We start from the raw sequence: 12067 nt of genomic DNA on the forward strand, positions 1-12067 counted from the left end.
AACTATATTGGTGACATGTTTATGGAATAAGAATAAAACAACCAGTTGATGTTCACAGACTGTCAACTTTATTTTTAGCTTCAGCCATTCAGTTACAATACATGACTATCCAGAGCTAACTCGGGGACTGACACATAACGTGCACATGGCGTGTAAGCGCCTCTTAACACGGATGGCACGTTACCACGAACACAGCATAAGGAAGGAGGTAAACCGGACTAGCATGATCAATGACAATCTCCACATGGAACTACTTGGGCAGCTATGCGCTGGGTACTTACGTGGACGGGGAGTGGAGTAGGTCCGAATGCAGAATATTCGCATGGTGGCACACCGTCGCCGCCGTGTGTGGATAACAAAAGAAAATTAAACAAAAGACCAGATTTTCAAGATTGACAAGTCTTTTAATTAGCATAACGGTAACTTTTACAGTCGTGTCTGCAATATTGTGGGCGTAACAGCAAGGAAACATTGTGTATCGGCCTGATACGCTGAAAAGGCCTAGTTAGAACCCTGAGATGTGTATATTGGATTACTCCTAAATCAGATATTAGTAATGAATCAATCAAGTATGGAAAAAGTGCCTCAGTGTTTTCAGGGACTCTCAAGCCTCAAAACAGATTTTTAGGCCCTTGTCACACTACAGCTCTCGATGGGTTTGCGATTACTTGGCGATGAAAAATTGGTAACATCACAACCAATCGTGCGATGCACAGCGAATGTTCTCCGAGCTTCGAGAGGTTTTTTTTTGGTGTGTCTCCAGTTCATGAGTGGCCAAAAAGGTCACGAAAAATTTCAATGCATACACTGAAATTTGGTGACAATGTTTTCGTTGGCAAACTAAGCAGCGAATACTCGCAGATGGATTTGGGAATACTTCCTGAAGCTCGGGAAACCTTCATAGCACTTCTTTAGATGTATTTGTCTCGAATACATGTCCCCAATACTCATGGGAGCCTTATCAACACAGCAGCTCGGCATAGCCTCACCTTTGACAAGACTTAAGTGCATTTATATTCAGGAATCATTCAGAGTGCGCTGCACGTGCTCTTGGGACCCAGTCATTATGGGAAACACCTGTTGCTGATTTGAGCGCAATCAGTACGCATACAAGGATGCTGTTTTCACAGAAATTTTGCAAGTATTCTGTCAGGTCGACAGATGTAAGTGCAGGAAGTGTGTATTAGCAGGTGTGATATTTACAAAAAGAAACATGATGCAAGGCCAGGGTAATACAACAAATGAAACCAAATGCAAAACAGAAAGCAGGGAATTGAACAAGTCATAACCATGGCTAGAAACAAACGTGACAGTGATAGCGATAATATTTTGCAAAACCTTTGTGAAAACAGCGTTCTTATCTGCGCGTGCTGATTGTGCTCAAATCAGGTGTTTCCCATAATGACTGGGTCCCAAGAGCATGCACAATGCATTCTTAGAGCACCAGACTTAAGGTGTGACAGTCAAGTGTTCACCTGCTGTGTGACCACAACTCTGAGCTCACCTGTATATCACCATGCATCGCCACCAAAATGCCTCATTTTCATCGATAACCCATCGCAAAGCATGGTGAGCAGTAGTGTAACCATAGCTTTAATGAACATTATACGCATTATTTAAGTGCTAAATTAAAATTATGTAAAATCTCTCATGCTTTGAAATCTCTACATGACAGCATTGAGACAGATCTCTGATGTCTTCTGTCCTCATTCTTTAGGCATGTAACGCTATATTATATGACGATAAATCAATACAATTTCAGAGACTCAGATTGTTGGCGCGCCCGCATCTAAGACGCACTATTTCGAATAATGAACGCATTGTCGAGAGGGGCAGGGGCCAATATGGACGCGAGTATTTTATACCCTATTTGGAACGTTTCGTGGCGCATTACAGACCCTCCAGGATTTCGCGATGTTGCAATTTGCAACTTCAAAGCAAATTCAACCAATCCCCGCGAATTCAGGGCGGTGTTGCAATTATATCCAATCACCGCAACTTTCCCGCAAATTTGACCAATTGTTGGCGTCATCTTGAGGTGGCGTCGACAAACTACCTTCCGCCTTACTTACGTGTTTTCGTTCAAGAGAAGCAGCATATGCGCAGTGTTGCCAGATTGGGTGGTTTCCCGCACACTTGGGCGGTTTTAAGTGCATTTTGGTGGGTTTTGAACATGTTTTGGGCTGGAAAACATCAGCAGTATCTGGCAACATTGCATGATGTGCGAGTCAGTGTTTATATAGGCTTAAATTCTGTTACTGAAAGTGTGTTATGTTTATAGTGAAGGACTGCGCACTTTACATTATTTTTTTTACTTAATACAAGAAATTAATGGATGACAACATTTTTGCCAAAATGATATTTTATTTTCCATTGTTTAGGCAGCTTCAGCATCATACTGTGAGATTCTGTTCAAATTGTTTTTTCTTCTATGAAGCCTGAACCACTTATTTTATTAGTTTATAATTATTGTTTAATTTAGTCTTCAGGAGAGACTGCCTGCACACAGTACTAGTCTCATCTCATCTCATTATCTCTAGCCACTTTATCCTTCTACAGGGTCGCAGGCAAGCTGGAGCCTATCCCAGCTGACTACAGGTGAGAGGCAGGGTACACCCTGGACAAGTCGCCAGGTCATCACAGGGCTGACACATAGACACAGACAACCATTCACACTCACATTCACACCTACGGTCAATTTAGGTGGGGTTTACATTAGACCGTATCAGCGGATCATCAGATTAACGTTTTTAAAAACGATTAGCGTGCACACAGCAACGCCAATACACGATTAGCGTGCACACAGCAACGCCAATACACAGATACGCTAATCACATGACTAATTCGGCACGTAAGTTGAAATGTGTCAGTGCGGCTCATCGCTTCCTCCTCAGCGGCTGCGCTCCAAATCACTCCACCCTGAACAGCGAGTGCCCTCTGGAGGGTGCGCACTCCGGCCCTGTGCAGCTCACAGAGCGCGCGAGTGGAGTGCACGAGCAGTGATTCGGGACTGAGCCACTGTGCACAAGTCACTTACCACTTGCAAGTGGAAGGATGGCAAGCCTAAAGACAATCATAACTACACAATGGGCAGTATTTGCATCAGTATTTGCAGTATTTTCATACTTTTATACTCTTTAATGAAAGGTGATACAAGGCGGAAGTCTGTGCCATTTTTCAGCAGTCGCATCACGACCAACGCCAGCGAATCAGGAAGGTGGATGTCACAGTGACGTTGTCCAATGACGACGCCAGCTACAGCTCAGCACAGCGTATCCGCGTATTCAGGTATTCTCAATGTTTACAAAGCACCGGACCAGACACGATCTGGATTGAATACGTGGACCCTGGCGGATTCCCGTTTCCCGGCGTTTTAATGTAAACGGACAGTGCATCCGCGAAGAAAACGAGACAGATACGGTCTAATGTAAACTTGGCCTTAGAGGCATCAGTTAACCTAACCTGCATGTCTTTGGACTGTGGGGGAAACCGGAGCACCCGGAGGAAACCCACGCGGACACGGGGAGAACATGCAAACTCCGCACGGAAAGGCCCTCGCCGGCCACGGGGCTCAAACCCGGACCTTCTTGCTGTGAGGCGACAGCGCTAACCACTACACCACCGTGCCGCCACAGTAATAGTCTCATCTCATCTCATTATCTCTAGCCGCTTTATCCTTCTACAGGGTCGCAGGCAAGCTGGAGCCTATCCCAGCTGACTACGGGCAAAAGGCGGGGTACACCCTGGACAAGTCGCCAGGTCATCACAGGGCTGACACATAGACACAGACAACCATTCACACTCACATTCACACCTACAGTCAATTTAGAGTCACCAGTTAACCTAACCTGCATGTCTTTGGACTGTGGGGGAAACCGGAGCACCCGGAGGAAACCCACGCGGACACGGGGAGAACATGCAAACTCCGCACGGAAAGGCCCTCGCCGGCCCCGGGGCTCGAACCCAGGACCTTCTTGCTGTGAGGCGACAGCGCTAACCACTACACCACCATGCCACCCACAGTACTAGTATTAATAGTTTTTTTTCTTACATGAAAGCTGAGGCATTTATATTATATTTTAAGGTAACTTCATGTTGTGCTGTGAGGTTCTCTGCACTTTAACTTTTGAACCAACAGGTGCATTTGGATAAGTAAAGCCTATTTTTCTGCATTTTTGTAGTCCTGGTAATCTTTTATATTGGTAAAGATGTTTATAGGACCATTTCTCAGTGCCTTTGTTTTTTTAATCAATAGTTTTTCAGTAATAACTTAATATTTAACATATCACTCAATTTTAATCACAAAAAGAGAAAATCGCAACAATTTCTCACAATTTTCACTTCCTCCCGCAATGTAATTGCAACAAAAACCTAAAAAACACCGCAACTTTCATTGCAATTTTTTGGAAAACCCCCACAACATCAGACATTTTAGCCCGCAACAATCACAAAAAAGGCCCACGAAATCCTGGGGGGACTGGTATTACTTGACTTCATGGTCTCAATATCGAAAATATTGCACAAATATGCAACTTCCAACATAATTATCTGTATATTCAACAGATTTCAGCATCGGATGAATTTGTTTTGACCGCCGCCATATTGAATATACTTCGGACCAGTTCATGTATTTACGCCGCCCCGTTTGTAGCGTCCCAAGAGAGTAAAACCTGATCCAAGTCTTTCGCTAGGTGGCGTCTTACGGTCTATGTACGAATATTCAAAAGAGACAAGAAAACATGGATAAGAAAAAAAAATAAAAAATACATCTATTTTGTCATTCTTCTGTTAGGGTTTTGCTGGGATTCGAACCTGGTTCGTTGGTGTGATAATCCAGCAAACCCCCACTAGGCCACCAGGGGGATGACTCAAATGCAGAGGCGTGAGGCGGAAGTAGAAAAAGAATCAAAAGGTTTATTTAAACTATATACACTATATACAGGGCAAAACAAAAGACAAAAAAAAACCAAAGAGTATAATCCAAAAGAAAAGCAAAGTGCAAAAATTCAAAAGCTAAGAAGATCAAAAAACACAGTACAAAGGAAACTGGAGATAAACATAACAGCACAAAGACTCCGTGACAAGAGGACTGAACTCAGGGGTATAAATAGACAAACTAATTAAGGACACAGGTGAAGATAATTAGGCAATTAACACAAACACAAGACACAGGAACAGTGGCGGCCTCTAGAGGCCAAAATAAACACGACATGAAAAGGAAATAACAGCGGCCTCTAGAGGCCAAAACAGTCCTAGTCCTAACAGGACCCCCCCCTCTAGGAGCGTCTCCTGACGTTCCCAGGGCGATCCGGATGGGCCGAATGGAAGTCCCGACATAGTTCTTTATCAAGGACATCCCGAGCAGGAACCCAGCAGCGCTCCTCAGGACCATAGCCCTCCCAGTCCACCAGATATTGCAACCCGCCGCGGACCCGGCGGGAGTCAAGCAGGCGATTCACAGTGAACACAGTCTGCCCCTGGAAGATGCGGGGGGGTGGGGGGTTCCTAGGGGCAGGGGCATACGTAGACGTCAGTACGGGCCGTAACAGGGAAACATGGAAAGTGGGGTTGATCCTCAGAGTCCGGGGCAACTGGAGCCGGTAGGAGACAGGGTTCACCCTGCGCACCACCTTGAAGGGGCCAATGTAGCGAGGAGCAAGCTTGCGGTTCTCCACCCGCAGTGGAAGGTCCTTAGTGGACAGCCAAACACGCTGCCCAGGGCGGAAAGCGTGTGCAGGTCTTCTATGGCGGTTGGCCTGAGTCTGGTTGGTTCTGGAGGTCTGTATGAGGGTCTTCCTGACCTTGCTCCAGGTCTTGCGACACCGTCTCACATATTGGTTGACCGAGGGCACCCCCGCGTCCTCCTCCTGGTCCGGGAACAGAGGTGGCTGGAACCCGAATTGGCACTGGAATGGCGACAGCTTGGTGGCCGATGACTGCAGGGTGTTGTGGGCGTACTCCGCCCATGGCAGCCAGGTGCTCCACGATGTCGGGTTATCCATAGCCAGGCCTCGCAGGGTGGTTTCCAGGTCCTGGTTGAGCCTCTCCGTCTGACCATTGGACTGTGGGTGAAACCCAGAGGAGAGGCTGGCAGTGGCTCCGATGACCTTGCAGAACCCGTGCCACACTCGGGAGGAGAACTGGGGCCCTCGGTCTGAGACGATGTCCTGTGGAAGACCAAAGACTCGGAAAACATGATTAAACAAAAGTTTCGCAGTTTCAAGAGCAGAGGGGAGTTTGCACAGTGGTATGAAGCGGCAGGCCTTGGAGAATCTGTCAACTAAGACCAAAATGACCGTGTTACCTTGTGACTCAGGGAGACCCGTGATAAAGTCGACTGCCACGTGGGACCAGGGACGCCGGGGAATGGTCAGAGGATGCAGGAGACCCTGGGGACGCTGTCGTGGGTTCTTGGTTCTGGTGCAAACCTCACAGGACAGGACAAATGACCTTACTTCCTTCTCCATGTTAGGCCACCAGAAGCGTCTTTTCAGGAAGTCCAGGGTCCTCCGAGCTCCCGGGTGGGCGGTGAGAGGGGAAGAGTGACCCCACTGGAGAACCTTGGCCCGGGCTTGATGTGGGACGTACAAGAGGCCTGGTGGCCCCGTCCCAGGACCGGGGTCCTGGCGTTGGGCTTGTCGGACAGCCTCCTCAATACCCCAGCGGACAGGGGCCACAATCCGGGACACAGGGATAATAGGCCCGACTTCATTCTCCCTGTTAGTGGCAGAGAACAGTCTGGACAGTGCGTCAGGTTTGGTGTTCTTGGAGCCGGGGCGGTATGAGAGGGTGAAGTCAAACCGACTGAAAAACAGGGCCCACCTAGCCTGTTGAGGGTTCAGTCTCTTGGCTTGCTGGAGGTACTCCAGGTTCTTGTGGTCAGTCCAAACCAGGAATGGATGTTGTGCTCCCTCCAGCCAGTGCCTCCACTCCTCAAGGGCCAGTTTGACCGCTAGCAGTTCTCGATCCCCCACATCGTACCGGGACTCAGCAGGACTCAGGCGGTGGGAGAAGTAAGCGCAGGGGTGCAGCTTTCCTTCCGAACGTTGAGAGAGCACCGCGCCGACACCACTGTCCGAGGCGTCCACCTCCACGATGAATGGTTGGGAGGTGTCCGGGAGAACCAGAATGGGTGCCGTGCAGAAGCGGTCCTTGAGGTCTTTGAATGCCTTTTCTGCCTGAGGAGACCAGCCATAAGATCCACCTGTCCCTTTGGTGAGGTCTGACATGGGTGCTGCCACAGAACTGAAGTTCCTGATGAACTTGCGGTAGAAGTTAGCGAATCCTAAGAACCGCTGAACCTCCTTAACGGACTTGGGAGTAGGCCAATCCCGGACGGCCAGGGTCTTGGCAGGGTCCATTTGGAGTTGGCCTGTCCGTACAATAAATCCCAGAAAGGAGACCTCGGGAACATGAAATTCGCATTTCTGGGCCTTGGCGAACAGATTGTTCTGTAGCAGCCTCTGGAGAACCTGGCGGACATGGTGGCGGTGCTCCTGCACGGTCTTGGAAAAGATAAGGATGTCGTCGAGGTAGACAAAAACGTATAGGTTAATCATGTCCCTTAAGACGTCGTTGATTAGGGCCTGAAAAACAGCTGGTGCGTTGGTGAGTCCGAAGGGCATCACCTGGTATTCGTAGTGCCCAGACGGGGTGTTAAAGGCAGTCTTCCACTCGTCTCCCTGTCGGATACGGATGAGGTGGTATGCGTTCCGTAGGTCCAACTTGGTGAAGACGGTGGCGCCTTGGAGCAGGTCGAAAGCTGTGGACATCAGCGGAAGGGGATATCGGTTGCGCACAGTGATCTTATTCAGGCCCCTGTAATCAATACATGGTCGGAGCCCCCCATCCTTCTTGCCGACAAAGAAGAAGCCGGCTCCAGCAGGTGAAGTGGAGGGTCGAATAAACCCAGAGACCAGGGCATCTTTGAGGTATTCCTCCATGGCCTTGCGTTCTGGCTGAGAGAGTGAAAACAGTCTGCCACGAGGAGGGGTAGTCCCAGGGAGCAAGTCGATGGCACAGTCGTAGGCCCGGTGCAGAGGAAGAACGGCGGCCCTGCTCTTGCTGAATACCTCCTTGAGATCCCAGTACTCTGTGGGAACTTGAGATAACTCGGTGAGATCAGGGGGCTCGGCAGGAGACACAGGAGAGCTAGAGAGCAGACAAGAGGCATGGCATGCAGGGCCCCATTCCACAACCTGGCTTGTTACCCAGTCTATGCGAGGGTTGTGGCGAGTAAGCCAAGGAAGGCCTAGAATAACTGGGAACTCAGGTGAAGGAATCAGGTGCAGGGATATTTCTTCCTTGTGACCTTGAGACTGGAGGAAAACTGGAGAAGTAACTTGGGTGACTCTTCCATCACCTAACGCTTGGCCATCGAGGGCAGACACAGACAGTGGGACTTCAAGAGGTGCAGTCGGAATATTGATGCTTTGGGCGAAGTGAATATCCATAAAGTTCCCAGCCGCCCCTGAGTCTATCAAAGCTTGACAAGAGTGGACAGACTCACCCCAGGAGATGGAGACCGGGATGTAGATTCCTTGGCCAGGGAGTCCGGGAGAGAGGGTAGGCCCCGTCACAACCCTCCCTCGGCTGGACGGGGCGGTCCTTTTCCCAAGAGTTCGGGACATGATGCTCGGAAGTGACCAGGCTTGCCACAGTAGATGCAGCACTTGTCCCTCCTTCTGCGCTCCCTCTCAGATGCGGAGAGGCGAGTACGACCCACTTGCATGGGTTCTGGACAGTCACTGAAGGAGGTAGACGGTCTCCAGGTAGAGGTAGGGAGGCTGGGGGGGCTCAAGGCTTGGTGGCGTTCTCTCATCCTGTTGTCCAGACGAATAGCATGTGAGATGAGGGTTTCGAGGTCACTTGGGCATCCAATAGAGGCCAGACCGTCCTTGATGGGGTCAGACAGACCATGGTGGAAGGCTGACACCAGGGCAGTCTCGTTCCATCCACTTACTGCTGCGAGTGTTCGGAACGAGATGGCGTAATCTGCGACGCTTCCTCCTTGCCGGATGGACATGAGCTTTCGGGCTGCGTCGGTACTGATGTCTGCCTGATCGAAGACCCGAAGCATCTCTTCAGAAAACAGCTGGAAATCAAAGCACTCAGGTCCCTGTCTTTGCCAGATAGCAGTAGCCCAGGCTCGCGCCTTACCAGCTAATAAGGTGATCACAAAGGCAATCTTGCGGCGATCCGTAGTGTAGGTGGTAGGCTGAAGCTCAAAGGTGAGTTGACACTGGGTAAGGAACTCTCGGCACTCACTGTGCTTGCCGTCATACCTCTGTGGTGCAGGAAGGCTGGGTTCGCGAGGTGAAGAAGGCAGCATTGCAGGAGGCACTGGAGCAGGAGTGGGAGCTGGATCAGGATGAGGAGATGCAGGCAGAGATGTCAGCTGTGCCAGGGTTTTCCCAATTTGCTGAAGCAGTTCCTCGTGGCGAGCGAGGGCCTCACGTTGGCTGGTGAGCGTACGTCCATGAGCGTCCATGGTCGCTCCGAAGCGTGTCAAAGCTGCCATAATTCCCTGAAGGTTGGCCGGGTAGACAGTTGAAGCAGCCTCTGCTGAGTCGGTCATGACGGAGTCTTTCTGTTAGGGTTTTGCTGGGATTCGAACCTGGTTCGTTGGTGTGATAATCCAGCAAACCCCCACTAGGCCACCAGGGGGATGACTCAAATGCAGAGGCGTGAGGCGGAAGTAGAAAAAGAATCAAAAGGTTTATTTAAACTATATACACTATATACAGGGCAAAACAAAAGACAAAAAAAAACCAAAGAGTATAATCCAAAAGAAAAGCAAAGTGCAAAAATTCAAAAGCTAAGAAGATCAAAAAACACAGTACAAAGGAAACTGGAGATAAACATAACAGCACAAAGACTCCGTGACAAGAGGACTGAACTCAGGGGTATAAATAGACAAACTAATTAAGGACACAGGTGAAGATAATTAGGCAATTAACACAAACACAAGACACAGGAACAGTGGCGGCCTCTAGAGGCCAAAATAAACACGACATGAAAAGGAAATAACAGCGGCCTCTAGAGGCCAAAACAGTCCTAGTCCTAACATCTTCGGCAGAAAGAGAGTACATTCACCTGAAAAAACTGATACCCAAGGTAGTCATACTAGATTTAAAACAACAACAACTACTACTGCAACATCAACTACTACAACAGCTACTACCACCACTGCCACTACCACTGGTGACTACTACTACTATAGACCTACACCAAACTGAAAACAAGTTAAAATAAATTATAATTTACAAGGAGAAAATAATATAGATGTGATATATAGTGGCCTGTGGTTGAATTCCAAAATATTGCCACTGATTAAACAATATCTCAATATATTTGGTTGAAGCATTGATTTTTGTCATCTACATTGCTTCATATGGCTTCTAATACCAAAAAAAAAAAAAACAGAATTGAGAAGAAAAAAACAGCCCCTGGGCTGCCCCAGCTGTTCATTGGGCTCGCTTCGCTCACTAGGTTCGCTTCAACTGAAGGATAATCACTGTGCCCCCCATTGTAGAAATGGACCCTGTTTTTTCCCAGGGGGGGCCAGGGCCCCTTGACCTGCAAAACAATCTGAGTCTCTGCAATTTTTTGATGATTTGAATCAACGAAATAAAAAATGAATCATGATCATTATCAGGCTGCATAATCTCTTAGTTTTGCCGAGCTGCAATTGCGTTATTTAGACAGCAGAGGCTGGGACAACATACAATAGCAGAAATGTGCATGACTTCAACCAAGGTGGAACTAACACAGCTCTAATGCTGCAAATACATTTAAAAAACTGATCAAAAATGTGAAAAAGCTGTTGTGCGATTGACTGTACAAACAGATTTAACGAAGTCACAGCTCTCTTTTTACAGACTGCTGAAAAATAAAGAAAAAAGAAGTAAACTGAGATAATACAAGACAAATGTTCATCAAAGTTTTTTCATAAAAAGCCTATTTATTACCGGTTTTATTTTTAATTGAAAAAAAAAGACCATTGTAAAAATAGAGAATGTGACTAAAATCCCAGTAATCTGTGCTAGCTGTTATAAACCAGGACGTCAGGTCACTGTACTCTATAGATCCGGAACGGTAAGAGATAGAGAATGATGCTTAGTGAGGAAAAGTTGCGCCTTGCCGCCCTGAACAAGAAGGGGGGTAAAAAAAAAAAAAAAAATGCTTGAAAATAATCATGAAAATTGACAGTTATAAGTGATTGAAAAAAATCCTATTTTTCATGAATCATTACGGTTCGGTGATCCAGATCAGCACCAAAAGTCATAGCAACATAATTCAGCCCAGAGGTATTCTTCATGTGAAATTTGGTGATGATTGGTTCAAAACTGAGGGAGGAATAGCGTCCTAAAAAATGTTAGGATAACAATAATAAAGTAGAAAGATCCTGACTGAGAGTATTAATTTATAATTAATTAATAGGCTATTATATAATTTATTAACAGGCCATTATATAATTTATAGACAAATTAATTAATAGGCTACATTGAAAATGCATTGAATTTATCACCAACATGTCAGATATTATTGCAAATTACTCAGAAGCTAATCGGAATGCATGATAACTATAGACAGTAAAATGAAAAATAAATTTAAAGTTGGACTCTTCTGCTGGGAGTTCATTGCCCCACACCTGTGTGGAATAGGCTCTACTGTTTGGAAAAATGTTGCACTTTTATCATTAGATATGATGTCAGTTAATTAGCAATTATGTGCTTATTACACTGTTAATAGATAAATTACATTCTTTACACCGGGCGGCACGGTGGTGTAGTGGTTAGCGCTGTCGCCTCACAGCAAGAGGGTCCTGGGTTCGAGCCCCGTGGCCGGCGAGGGCCTTTCTGTGCGGAGTTTGCATGTTCTCCCCGTGTCCGCGTGGGTTTCCTCCAGGTGCTCCGGTTTCCCCCACAGTCCAAAGACATGCAGGTTAGGTTAACTGGTGACTATAAATTGACCGTAGGTGTGAATGTGAGTGTGAATAGTTGTCTGTGTCTATGTGTCAGCCCTGTGATGACCTGGCGACTTGTCCAGGGTGTACCCCGCCTTT

General features: G+C 47.4%; 1 protein-coding gene across 6 annotated transcripts in view; it reads right to left on the reverse strand.

Annotated features, from left to right (window-relative positions):
• inpp4ab (inositol polyphosphate-4-phosphatase type I Ab) overlaps nucleotides 1–12067 on the reverse strand; it is a 221968-nt gene that overhangs the window by 208369 nt on the left and 1532 nt on the right. The gene's annotated exons all lie outside the window — the stretch shown is intronic.

This window comes from Neoarius graeffei, chromosome 4, assembly GCF_027579695.1.
Source record: "Neoarius graeffei isolate fNeoGra1 chromosome 4, fNeoGra1.pri, whole genome shotgun sequence".
Classification (NCBI taxonomy): domain Eukaryota; kingdom Metazoa; phylum Chordata; class Actinopteri; order Siluriformes; family Ariidae; genus Neoarius; species Neoarius graeffei.